The sequence below is a fragment of the Littorina saxatilis genome, linkage group LG10, assembly GCF_037325665.1.
Source record: "Littorina saxatilis isolate snail1 linkage group LG10, US_GU_Lsax_2.0, whole genome shotgun sequence".
Classification (NCBI taxonomy): Eukaryota; Metazoa; Mollusca; class Gastropoda; order Littorinimorpha; family Littorinidae; genus Littorina; species Littorina saxatilis.
In genome coordinates this window covers 35,048,729-35,061,831 of record NC_090254.1, presented here as the reverse complement: position 1 = coordinate 35,061,831, position 13,103 = coordinate 35,048,729, and the positions used below count along the sequence as shown (strand labels likewise).

At 39.8% G+C, this 13,103-nt stretch overlaps 1 protein-coding gene and 1 non-coding gene across 2 annotated transcripts in view; one reads left to right on the top strand and one right to left on the bottom strand.

The window, feature by feature from the left end:
• LOC138977850 (arginine-glutamic acid dipeptide repeats protein-like) overlaps positions 1-13,103 on the top strand; it is a 195,617-nt gene that overhangs the window by 36,595 nt on the left and 145,919 nt on the right. The gene's annotated exons all lie outside the window — the stretch shown is intronic.
• Positions 9,556-9,626, bottom strand: Trnag-gcc (transfer RNA glycine (anticodon GCC)). Its single transcript has one exon. It is a non-coding gene; the product is annotated as a tRNA-Gly (tRNA).

The following is a 13,103-nucleotide window of genomic DNA, read 5'->3' as shown; positions in this document are numbered from 1 at the left end:
TCTTGTGCTAGTCACAAGACTAAAGAGCATGGACCCCCCGCGGGTTAGGGGGAAGAATTTACCCGATGCTCCCCAGCATGTCGTAAGAGGCGACTAACGGATTCTGTTTCTCCTTTTACCCTTGTTAAGTGTTTCTTGTATAGAATATAGTCAATGTTTGTAAAGATTTTAGTCAAGCAGTATGTAAGAAATGTTAAGTCCTGTGTACTGGAAACTTGCATTCTCCCAGTAAGGTAATATATTGTACTACCTTACAAGCCCCTGGAGCAATTTTTTGATTAGTGCTTTTGTGAACAAGAAACAATTAACAAGTGGCTCTATCCCATCTCCCCGCCCCCCCCTTTTCCCCGTCGCGATATAACCTTCGTGGTTGAAAACGACGTTAAACACCAAATAAAGAAAGAGCATGGAGAAGATGGTGTGGCGACGTTTGTCAAGCTTTCCCCAGGATTAGCTTTACAACACCGAGGGGGGAAGAAAAAGACAGAACTTGGCTTTGTGCTTGGCTACTGGTTGGTCCGGTGTCAGAATAATGTGACTGGGTGAGACATGAAGCCTGTGCTGCGACTTCTGTCTTGTGTGTGGCGCACGTTAAATGTCAAAACAGCACCGCCCTGATATCACCCTTCGTGGTGGACTGGGCGTTAAGCAGACAAACAAACAAACAATTTGTGCTTGGCTGATTTAGTCGCCCTGTCTCACCTTCCTGTGTTGTCCTCCCTTATGTTGACAGAATGGCAAGTTTCTTATTTGGAAATTGTGTTTGTTGACTGAACAATTTAACCGTTACTTTGTCATGGTCTCTTAAATGATGCATTGGTGTCTGTTATGTGATAGCCCTCCGATGAGAGGACACTCTTCGGTGAGAGGCCACCTCCCAGTTAAGGACGCACGCTCTTGTGCATCTGTTTGTTGACCTTGTTGATCCAAAGTGTAAAGTCGGGGGTGTTTTGTGACAATGGGCTTTCATCGGTCAAGTGGATGTATGTGAAACACTCTGCATTACTACTCATTAAAACATGAATGTATTATTTTTATGTTGCTGAGTTTGCAGTATGTTAAGTCCTTTGTACTGGAAACTTGCATTCTCCCAGTAAGGTAATTTATTGTACTACGTTGCAAGCCCCTGGAGCAATTTTTTGATTAGTGCTTTTGTGAACAAGAAACAATTAACAAGTGGCTCTATCCCATCTCCTCCTCCCCCCCCCCATTTCCCCATCGCGATATAACCTTCGTGGTTGAAAACGACGTTAAACACCAAATAAAGAAAGAAAGAAAGAAAGAGTTTGCAGTGCTTCAGAATTCGGATTTTTATCTCGCAATTTGCACACAGCGGTGCATGGAGATTATGCACACACACACACACACGTACGTACACACACACACTCACACGCATGCACCTTCCAACGCACGCTTGCATGCAAGCACACACAAACACACACACACACACACACACACACACACACACACACACACACACACACACACACACACCTCTTCTCAAACCTAGACATTCAACATTCCCCTGAATCGCATGTTTCTCCGCAGTCCCCGTTCCGCTGCACTGTGTCCCGTTCCGTCACCAGAGGGGGTCGCAGGTAAAATGTTTTCTCTGTTCTGATGTTCACCCTTCATAGCTCAAGTTATCGTTTTAAGCGGCGAGTTCACGAAGAATAGTGTAAGAGCTCTTCAGGTGGTAGCGTTTTACACTCTCCCTGTCAGCATTGTGTTTGTATTGCGTTTGTTTGAAGCTGCTGCGTGTGTGTTTTTGTCGTGAATGCCCGCTGCGTTGTCAAGAACTGTTGTGTGGGTTTTATGGTGATGCGCGTGTTTATGTCTCGTCATGAAATGAGTCGGGGGGGGGGGGGGGGGGTGGGTGTAGGGAGATGATGAGTAATAATGAATGCTGCATTGTGGGGGGGGGGGGGAGGAGGAGGGTGTTGGTTGGTAGTGATAATATGATGAACAAAATGTATGAATTTGATGTTTGCTTGTGCGTTCGTTTCTGTTTTCGTTTAGAAGCTAGGGTTAGAACTTGTACAGTGTGTAATTAGCCTAGTTCGGTCCTTTCCCATGCTGGGTGCTTTTTCTAGGCGTCCGGAGACGCCTAGTAATTGGGATCAAGTAAGCGCTTGCCTATGGACAGGATAACTCTGCGGTTGCCTATGGGACACTGCCACACGTCTTGAGTTACTGCCCTTACTTTTTTTCTTTTTTTTGGACAAAATTGTTCAACAAAAACATCGTAGGTCGAACTGTCCAGGGTCAACCGCAACAAACTCTAACCATTCATTCTTTGAAGTATTTGAGTGACTTATATACCGACATTTTTACTTCTTAGTTTTAGCACAGGTGTAGGAAAAAATCATGAACCAAAATGTTATTTATTTTTTAATTTAACATTTGTTTTACAAATGTGACCATGGTCTTTCAAACATACAGTAACATTAAACATTGTTATGTTAAAAAAAAGAAAAAAAGAAAAAAAGCTTTTGTGCACAAATCAGAAAATACATTGTACATTTTACCTACAGGCCAAACAGTGTCCGTGGCGGCAAAGGACCTATATTTTTAGATCAGTCACTGTGGCAATTTGTCAAGAACAGGCGCTTGCATTTGGATGTGTCCACTGATAGTAGGTTTGGTTGTGATCAATCAGAATGATGAGGAATAAAAAATGTATGACAGTTTGTTATGATGACATGTAATTCACATATGCTGAAATATAATATTATACATGATATAATATTATTATGGCTGTTGCCATGACCATGAACCCCAAGAAAGGTTTAATGTTATGTAAAATCAAAATACCAAAATCAAGCACCTATTTATCTGGTCTACGGCGTGTGTGTTCTGCTCTCTCTTGGCACACAGCCACAGGTCAAAGCAGAGGTTAACTTGAGTGCGCGTGTACCTAGCGGGTGATTTCTATTAGGTCCCGCAGTGGGGCACTGCGGTTATGAAATTAAAGGCCCCTCCTGTTTTTGGAACCGCAGGAGCTTTCTAGTTTGCTGTTAGGTAGATTTTTGGTTCCTCTTTCCTGTCATGCTCTCTTTTTCTTCATGAATTCTTTTCTTTTTTCTGCCTTCTTGCTCATTCACCTGTATTTTTTCCAAAAATCTCTTCTCTTGCCGCTTGTTGCAGTTTGAGGTTTGACAAGAAATGTCAGGGAGGGGTTGATGGATTCATCTAGAGTTATTGCCCTTCCTGTATGCATGAGAAGAATGCTACAGTCCTGTATACATGCTTGTGTGCGCGCATGCACACTTTTTGTTGCTTTCAATTAAAATGGGGGATGCGGGGTTATCCCTCCGTCCAGAGAGAGAGAGAGAGAGAGAGAGAGAGAGAGAGAGAGAGAGAGAGAGAGAGAGAGAGAGAGAGAGAGAGAGAGAGAGAGAGAGAGAGAGAGAGAGAGAGAGAGAGAGAGAGATTTTGCCGATCAGGATCTCTTTATTGCAAAACCGCCACAGTCAATTTCCCCCCTCTTCCCCCCAGCCTGTGAAAAAGATTCCAAACGCCGTTTCAGCGCAAAAACCCTTCGCACACTTATCTAGCCCCCAGCACCTGCTAAGTTAATTCCTTTTAGATCGCATCTAACCCCGAAACTTATTCCCCGCCATGCCCTGTTGATCTGCGGTGGTAATTCTGCCAATAACTCCTCTCCTTTTCATCTGCGCTGCGACATTCTATTGCTTCTCGACAACCGAAGCGACCCAACATGAACATTGTGCTGAAAACTGAGTGATAAGGCCCCTTGCAACGCCGCGAAGTATCTTTTTTTTATTATTATTTTTTTTTAGTTCTAATCCGGATGGTGCTTTGCTCGTTTTAGTGTTGTTTGTGAAAAAGGGTTATGGAAAAGAGGGTAAAATAAACTGTGTTAAACTGATTCGGACCTTTTTGGCGTGTTGGTGTGAAAGCAGAAGTGTTTGGGTTTGTGTGAAGTGCCATTTCATATCCTGTTACGTTAGAGATTGCGCCATCACTTGATCTTTATCAGCTATGTTGAGTTGATCATTCCGTCAGTTTTGTCGTTTCTAAGTGTACATGAGGCTATACGCAATTTGAGCTTTTCTTGTCGTTGATTGGTTAAAATGTCCGCGCGCAATTCCGCCCGGACTTTTATCGGGAACGCTCGTATGGGTTCGGCACTTTCCCCCCGGAGTTTTAGATCGAGAAATTTTAAAAAAAGTTGAAACGGAAGAGAATCGGATCGAGGTTAAAATGTCCTCGCGCATTTCCGCCCGGACTTTTATCGCAAACGTTCGGCACTCGTTTTGCACGGACTTTTAGATAGAGACATCAAAACAGTGGGATTGGAAGAGAGTCAGATCAAAGAATCAACATTAATCGCGCGCGCGCGTGTGCGAGTGTGAACACAGCTATTTCATGGAAGCGGTTCTTGCAAACAGTACACACTTCAGAAAAGTGCTCATGAGTTGTTTCCCTTGATTCAAATAAAGGATTTTGACTGACTGAACACAGAGATTCTGACCTTTTGTGCATCGGTTTGATTTGTCCACTATCCTTTTTTTCTGTGAGCGTGTATCATAATCGCGTGCGCGCGCACACACACACACACACACACACACACACACACACACACACACACACACACACACACACACACACACACACTTATAAACACACACACACACACACACACTCATACACACGCACGCACACACACGCACATCTGAAACGCTGCCTCATCCCCCACCTCACCCTCTCCCCAATTTGGAAAAAGAAAGAAATATAATTTGTAACAGTATTTTCTGACGCCCGAGCAGATATTCGCGGAACAGTGTTGTTCTTTGTGACCTTGGTCTTAACGGAAAAATCTAGCAGTCTGATGAGTAACGAATGGGGCATGAAATGAGTCATTTGTGTCGTTTTACACCTCTTTCTACTTTGAAAGGATTTCGCACATGTATAACAACTGTCCTTCCTTTGCGCTCTTTTAAGTCAAAAAAGGTCTGACAAGGCCTTTTCGTCGAATGACAAATATACATACCCTTACTTGAATAAAATGCCATACCAGCCAAAAACAAGAAATTCCTCCGAGGTAGGAAAAACACCCCCGTCCTTACCATTCTCACTGCCACCAACTGAGAAGGTTATTTCCCTTTGACCATTAATATGTCCCTCTATAAGTCCTTGTAGAATCTTAATCCACCAATAACTCCCTAACCGTGTGTTTGACTGGTCCCAATTTTTGTAAGGACCGTCTCAGGAATGTATAGAACCTGTTCACCAAGTTTGGTGACGATCGGTCCGTTCATTCTTGAGATGTATATGCGAACACAAACACACAAACAAACAAACACATCGACCGAATCCTATACACACCCCTATACCGGGGGTGTAATAAACCAGAAAATACATCTCTGACAACAAAAACAACAACAACAACAACAACAACTCAATTCATGTCTGCAACAACAACAACAACAACAACAACAACAACAACAACAACAACAACAACATAATTCATGCATGCAAAGGAAGCAGGACAGTTGTTGATTTCAGTACGTATCTAAAGCACCTATGAAATTGGGTCTTGGCAATGATCGCATTCACATCTTGCACCATAACAGCGCAACATCCATTGCTATTTGTAATACTGCGTTTTGAAAAATTGGAGTAATCGCCCTTGATTTCAAAGCAATTACAATATGAGTGTCCGGTAAATTCCCATTCCATGTTTTTAGTGAGTAGAGAATAGCTCGAAAGTCCGGGCGGAATTCCGGGGGGAATTCCGACCGGAATTCCGGCCGGAATTGCGCGAGGACAATAAAAGTTCGGCCGGAATTTTTGACTTATCAACGACGAGAAAAGCTCAAAAGTCCGCGCGGAATTCCGGCCGGAATTCCGCGGGGACATTGCGTATTTGGCGTTCCATATTTCTGGTGATTTTCTGTCTCAAACTCCCCTCTCGACCACTTACCCCTGTCTAGGTCTCAATCGCTGTGAGCCTGTCTCTGTCGGTCTGTGTCTTGACAATCCTACCCATTCGGTTGGTCTGTATGTCAGTCTGTCTGTTAGTCTGTCTGTAAGTCTGTCTTAACTTTGATAGCACATTCCTGCTAAATCTTGAGAGCAATTTTGGGTTATATTAAAATCGGACGGTCAGCACGAAGAATCAAGGAAGGATGGATAAGGGGGGGGGGGGGGGAGGGGGTAAATGGAACGGGAGAGGCGTTGCTGTGTCGGGATAAGTGTGTTTGTGTGAAGTGGGGGGGGGGGGGGGGGGGGGGGGCTGAGACACACGACACTCATCGATCCATTCATGCGCCTGTGGATGATGAAGAAGAACGTTCGTGGCATTTTTCGGCTGTGTCAGTCTGTCGTTTGTATGGCCTGCATGAATTGGCTAAGTGCTATTGCTTTATCACTGGTACCACCGACAGAGCGACGGCAAGCATCACTAGAGGATGTTTCCCCCTTTCTGGTTCACTCTGTATCGACTGGCCCGTAGTGCTTCGCAGAGGGGTTGGCTACTTGCAGGGTTTGGAAAACATTATCGGCACAGGCACATGATAAAGGTTAATTGGTCATGTGGCGTTTATTTTGTCGATTGTATTTTAGTTCAGTGGTGCTGGAAGGTTTTTTAATAGTTTTTTTGTGGAACATGACGACAGCACCAACCACAAGATTAATCATTGTTCAGAGGGGAAAGAGTAGGATTGTGGGGGGGGGGGGGGGCTGGGGGGGGGGGAGAGACGAGGGCTGGAGGGAGTCATAGGACTTGGTAAAGGTTTAAATAAGACCTAAAACCTGTATGAAAGGAAAAAAGTTCAAAATATGTGTTTGTTGACAACAAAAAAAGAAGAAATCATGCAGATTACAATGAGCTTTTCTCCAAAACTTCTTCTTCTTCTTCTTCTTCTTCTTCTGCGTTCCCCCCAAAAATTAATAGGGTTTCAAATTATCCGTGGGCAAACACCTTTTTTCAGTAGGTCTACGCTGGAAGAGCAGAACACACATCAAGTTATTTCCACGACAGTAACCAAGAGACACCAACGCCGTTTCCCCTTCATTACCGATCGCTTACCGGTCGAAGGCAGACACTTCGGTCAATCCCAGACCTACATCCGGGTCTTAGAGTCTGGTCACGTGATGGCGTCGTCGTTGTCTTTCAATTTCCCGCAGGCCGACTAAAACCGCAAAGAAGGAAATCATCCAGGACGGGATTAGTTTGTACCGGTTGACTCGTTGTGTGACAATTTCTAGCTCCTTTACAAAAAGTTTGTATAATTTACTGTAGGTTATTTTAGGGGGTAAACACTTGTGGTGCCTTAAAAAGATGTTATAATTATGCAGTGCTGCGCACCACCTTACATAAACACGCACGCGCGCACTCACACACATACACGCACGCACACAGACACACACACGCACGCGCGCGCGCGCACACACACACACACACACACACACACACACACACACGCACACACGCACACACTCACACACACACACACACACACACACACACACACACTAACACGTGTATCGTGGCCTAGGTTGACCTGGTGGCTTAGTAAAGAACAGTAATTGATTTTTTAAAAAATAGAAGAAGAAAGTAAAAATCATTATTGTGACATGTCAATGATTTATTTTTGTGGTGTGCGTTCAGAGTATTTTTTTTCATAAGTGGATAGCTGATGTATTCTGCTCTGTTTTTATTGGGTTATGTGTGTGTGTGTGTGTGGGTGTGTGTGGGTCTGTGTGTGTGTGGGTGTGTTTGTATAACACAATCATGACGTGCTTTATGACGATGCGATGTGTGACGAACAAACAATTATGGAGCCGGGCAGGCGGATTAAATATCCGTTGCGACACACGGGTTTATGGCCGAGCTGTTATTAGAGGCAAGAACAGCCAACAGCGTGCGATCAGACAAGAGCATTTGCAAACAACATCAGGTTTGTATTTCTCCATTTTTTCCTCGTGCAAAGCGATTGATCTTTTGAGTAATAATTTGCCCAGCGATGGCTAAAAAACGCTGATTCTTCACCAGATCTTCAAACGTAATTTGCCTGAGCCTTTGTCGAGGTTTAATACACCAACACTTGTCTCCACTCCGTTTAGAACTACGAGTTCTTTTCAAGCCTGGGGCTTAAAACGAAGAACATGTAAAGAAACGAAGAAAGGGGAAATTAATTAAAGGCGATGTGTGTTTGCTGCAGTTTTGTGTGCTTGGAGTGTTATGCTGGTTTTCCAACACTGGGTGCATGCTTGTTAAACAGTGCACTCGTGTTTGTATAAGTAAATGTCCCTTGGAAATATTCACAAGGATTGTACCATTTGCCCCTCACAAGGGCATAAACCCAAAGCCTTTGGACAAAGTGAGCTAGTGATTGGCCCGTACAATGTTTGAACGAGGTTTTGCAAGAAAAGGTCACTCTTCGACAACCCTTACAAACCCGACGGAATTATTTCCGAAAATCGTCTATTCCGTTTTGTGCGTGTTGAACTTTGATTATGTACATAACTTACTAGTCTTCAAATTCAGCATTATTTTTGTTTTCTGTTTTAGTTTGAAGCAGTCACGCGAAAAATTGTGCAAAATGTGGACTTTTTGTATTTGTTTTCATCGTCGCTTTAAAATCGAATGCCTGGTTTGCTTTGAACATTGGACGGTTGGTTATGGGCGGTAACAAAACTTAATGTAAAATGTTTAGGCTGTTCGTGGAGTAGAAAAAATTATGTTAAAAGCAGATATTTCGCAAAATAGTTCTTTATTCTTGAATTTCGAGTTATGAGCAGCATAAGTATGAGTAACGCTAGCAATGTCTGCTGCCAGTACGTCGAGGACTGTGCAGTGACGTACTTCGTAATGACGTAATGAGCAGGCAGAAGGTTGTCACCCCCCGCGGGTTAGGAGGAAGAATTTACCCGATGCTCCCCAGCATGTCGTAAGAGGCGACTAACGGATTCTGTTTCTCTTTTTACCCTTGTTAAGTGTTTCTTGTATAGAATATAGTCAATTTTTGTAAAGATTTTAGTCAAGCAGTATGTAAGAAATGTTAAGTCCTTTGTACTGGAAACTTGCATTCTCCCAGTAAGGTAATACATTGTACTACGTTGCAAGCCCCTGGAGCAAATTTTTGATTAGTGCTTTTGTGAACAATTGACAAGTGGCTCTATCCCATCTTCCCCCCTTTCCCCGTCGCGATATAACCTTCGTGGTTGAAAACGACGTTTAACACCAAATAAATAAATAAAGAAAGAAGGTTGTCGTCATTACCGCCGCGGTGGCTGATGATGGACAGCGCTGTGGTGATGGAGTGTGTGGCGTGCACAAGTTAAACAGCGAGTATCGATCACAGTTCTCTCCCATTGCTCTTACGGCGTGGCGGTAGTTTAGAAGGCCTGACACTTGAGACAATAAGGAGGATTGTTGTTTTAACGTCCTGGTGGAAGTCTTCAGGGTTCAGATTTGTTAATTGAATTCTAAACATTTTGTTGGCAGAGCTGATCTGACCACATCATCTTTTGGTAATGTAAAACTTCTTCTTCTTCTTCTTCGGCGTTCCAGAAAAATATTGATGCATCGACCGGGAATCGAACCCGGGTCACCCGCGTGGCAGGCGAGTATTCTACCACTAGACCACCGATGCGCTGGTAATTTAAAACAGTTTGATTGAACTGTAAATTAGTCAGGAATATTACCTTGAAATTGCTCAATTATACCTTTGTACAGGTGTAAATAAGTTTGATTGAACTGTAAATTAGTCAGGAATATTACCTTGAAATTGCTCAATTATACCTTTGTACAGGTGTAAATAAGTTTGATTGAACTGTAAATTAGTCAGGAATATTACCTTGAAATTGCTCAATTATACCTTTGTACAGGTGTAAATAAGTTTGATTGAACTGTAAATTAGTCAGGAATATTACCTTGAAATTGCTCAATTATACCTTTGTACAGGTGTAAATAAGTTTGATTGAACTGTAAATTAGTCAGGAATATTACCTTGAAATTGCTCAATTATACCTTTGTACATGTGTAAATAAGTTTGATTGAACTGTAAATTAGTCAGGAATATTACCTTGAAATTGCTCAATTATACCTTTGTACAGGTGTAAATAAGTTTGATTGAACTGTAAATTAGTCAGGAATATTACCTTGAAATTGCTCAATTATACCTTTGTACAGGTGTAAATAAGTTTGATTGAACTGTAAATTAGTCAGGAATATTACCTTGAAATTGCTCAATTATACCTTTGTACAGGTGTAAATAAGTTTGATTGAACTGTAAATTAGTCAGGAATATTACCTTGAAATTGCTCAATTATACCTTTGTACATGTGTAAATAAGTTTGATTGAACTGTAAATTAGTCAGGAATATTACCTTGAAATTGCTCAATTATACCTTTGTACAGGTGTAAATAAGTTTGATTGAACTGTAAATTAGTCAGGAATATTACCTTGAAATTGCTCAATTATACCTTTGTACAGGTGTAAATAAGTTTGATTGAACTGTAAATTAGTCAGGAATATTACCTTGAAATTGCTCAATTATACCTTTGTACAGGTGTAAATAAGTTTGATTGAACTGTAAATTAGTCAGGAATATTACCTTGAAATTGCTCAATTATACCTTTGTACAGGTGTAAATAAGTTTGATTGAACTGTAAATTAGTCAGGAATATTACCTTGAAATTGCTCAATTATACCTTTGTACAGGTGTAAATAAGTTTGATTGAACTGTAAATTAGTCAGGAATATTACCTTGAAATTGCTCAATTATACCTTTGTACAGGTGTAAATAAGTTTGATTGAACTGTAAATTAGTCAGGAATATTACCTTGAAATTGCTCAATTATACCTTTGTACATGTGTAAATAAGTTTGATTGAACTGTAAATTAGTCAGGAATATTACCTTGAAATTGCTCAATTATACCTTTGTACAGGTGTAAATAAGTTTGATTGAACTGTAAATTAGTCAGGAATATTACCTTGAAATTGCTCAATTATACCTTTGTACAGGTGTAAATAAGTTTGATTGAACTGTAAATTAGTCAGGAATATTACCTTGAAATTGCTCAATTATACCTTTGTACAGGTGTAAATAAGTTTGATTGAACTGTAAATTAGTCAGGAATATTACCTTGAAATTGCTCAATTATACCTTTGTACAGGTGTAAATAAGTTTGATTGAACTGTAAATTAGTCAGGAATATTACCTTGAAATTGCTCAATTATACCTTTGTACAGGTGTAAATAAGTTTGATTGAACTGTAAATTAGTCAGGAATATTACCTTGAAATTGCTCAATTATACCTTTGTACAGGTGTAAATAAGTTTGATTGAACTGTAAATTAGTCAGGAATATTACCTTGAAATTGCTCAATTATACCTTTGTACAGGTGTAAATAAGTTTGATTGAACTGTAAATTAGTCAGGAATATTACCTTGAAATTGCTCAATTATACCTTTGTACAGGTGTAAATAAGTTTGATTGAACTGTAAATTAGTCAGGAATATTACCTTGAAATTGCTCAATTATACCTTTGTACAGGTGTAAATAAGTTTGATTGAACTGTAAATTAGTCAGGAATATTACCTTGAAATTGCTCAATTATACCTTTGTACAGGTGTAAATAAGTTTGATTGAACTGTAAATTAGTCAGGAATATTACCTTGAAATTGCTCAATTATACCTTTGTACAGGTGTAAATAAGTTTGATTGAACTGTAAATTAGTCAGGAATATTACCTTGAAATTGCTCAATTATACCTTTGTACAGGTGTAAATAAGTTTGATTGAACTGTAAATTAGTCAGGAATATTACCTTGAAATTGCTCAATTATACCTTTGTACAGGTGTAAATAAGTTTGATTGAACTGTAAATTAGTCAGGAATATTACCTTGAAATTGCTCAATTATACCTTTGTACAGGTGTAAATAAGTTTGATTGAACTGTAAATTAGTCAGGAATATTACCTTGAAATTGCTCAATTATACCTTTGTACAGGTGTAAATAAGTTTGATTGAACTGTAAATTAGTCAGGAATATTACCTTGAAATTGCTCAATTATACCTTTGTACAGGTGTAAATAAGTTTGATTGAACTGTAAATTAGTCAGGAATATTACCTTGAAATTGCTCAATTATACCTTTGTACAGGTGTAAATAAGTTTGATTGAACTGTAAATTAGTCAGGAATATTACCTTGAAATTGCTCAATTATACCTTTGTACAGGTGTAAATAAGTTTGATTGAACTGTAAATTAGTCAGGAATATTACCTTGAAATTGCTCAATTATACCTTTGTACAGGTGTAAATAAGTTTGATTGAACTGTAAATTAGTCAGGAATATTACCTTGAAATTGCTCAATTATACCTTTGTACAGGTGTAAATAAGTTTGATTGAACTGTAAATTAGTCAGGAATATTACCTTGAAATTGCTCAATTATACCTTTGTACAGGTGTAAATAAGTTTGATTGAACTGTAAATTAGTCAGGAATATTACCTTGAAATTGCTCAATTATACCTTTGTACAGGTGTAAATAAGTTTGATTGAACTGTAAATTAGTCAGGAATATTACCTTGAAATTGCTCAATTATACCTTTGTACAGGTGTAAATAAGTTTGATTGAACTGTAAATTAGTCAGGAATATTACCTTGAAATTGCTCAATTATACCTTTGTACAGGTGTAAATAAGTTTGATTGAACTGTAAATTAGTCAGGAATATTACCTTGAAATTGCTCAATTATACCTTTGTACAGGTGTAAATAAGTTTGATTGAACTGTAAATTAGTCAGGAATATTACCTTGAAATTGCTCAATTATACCTTTGTACATGTGTAAATAAGTTTGATTGAACTGTAAACTAGTCAGGAATATTACCTTGAAATTGCTCAATTATACCTTTGTACAGGTGTAAATAAGTTTGATTGAACTGTAAACTAGTCAGGAATATTACCTTGAAATTGCTCAATTATACCTTTGTACAGGTGTAAATAAGTTTGATTGAACTGTAAACTAGTCAGGAATATTACCTTGAAATTGCTCAATTATACCTTTGTACAGGTGTAAATAAGTTTGATTGAACTGTAAATTAGTCAGGAATATTACCTTGA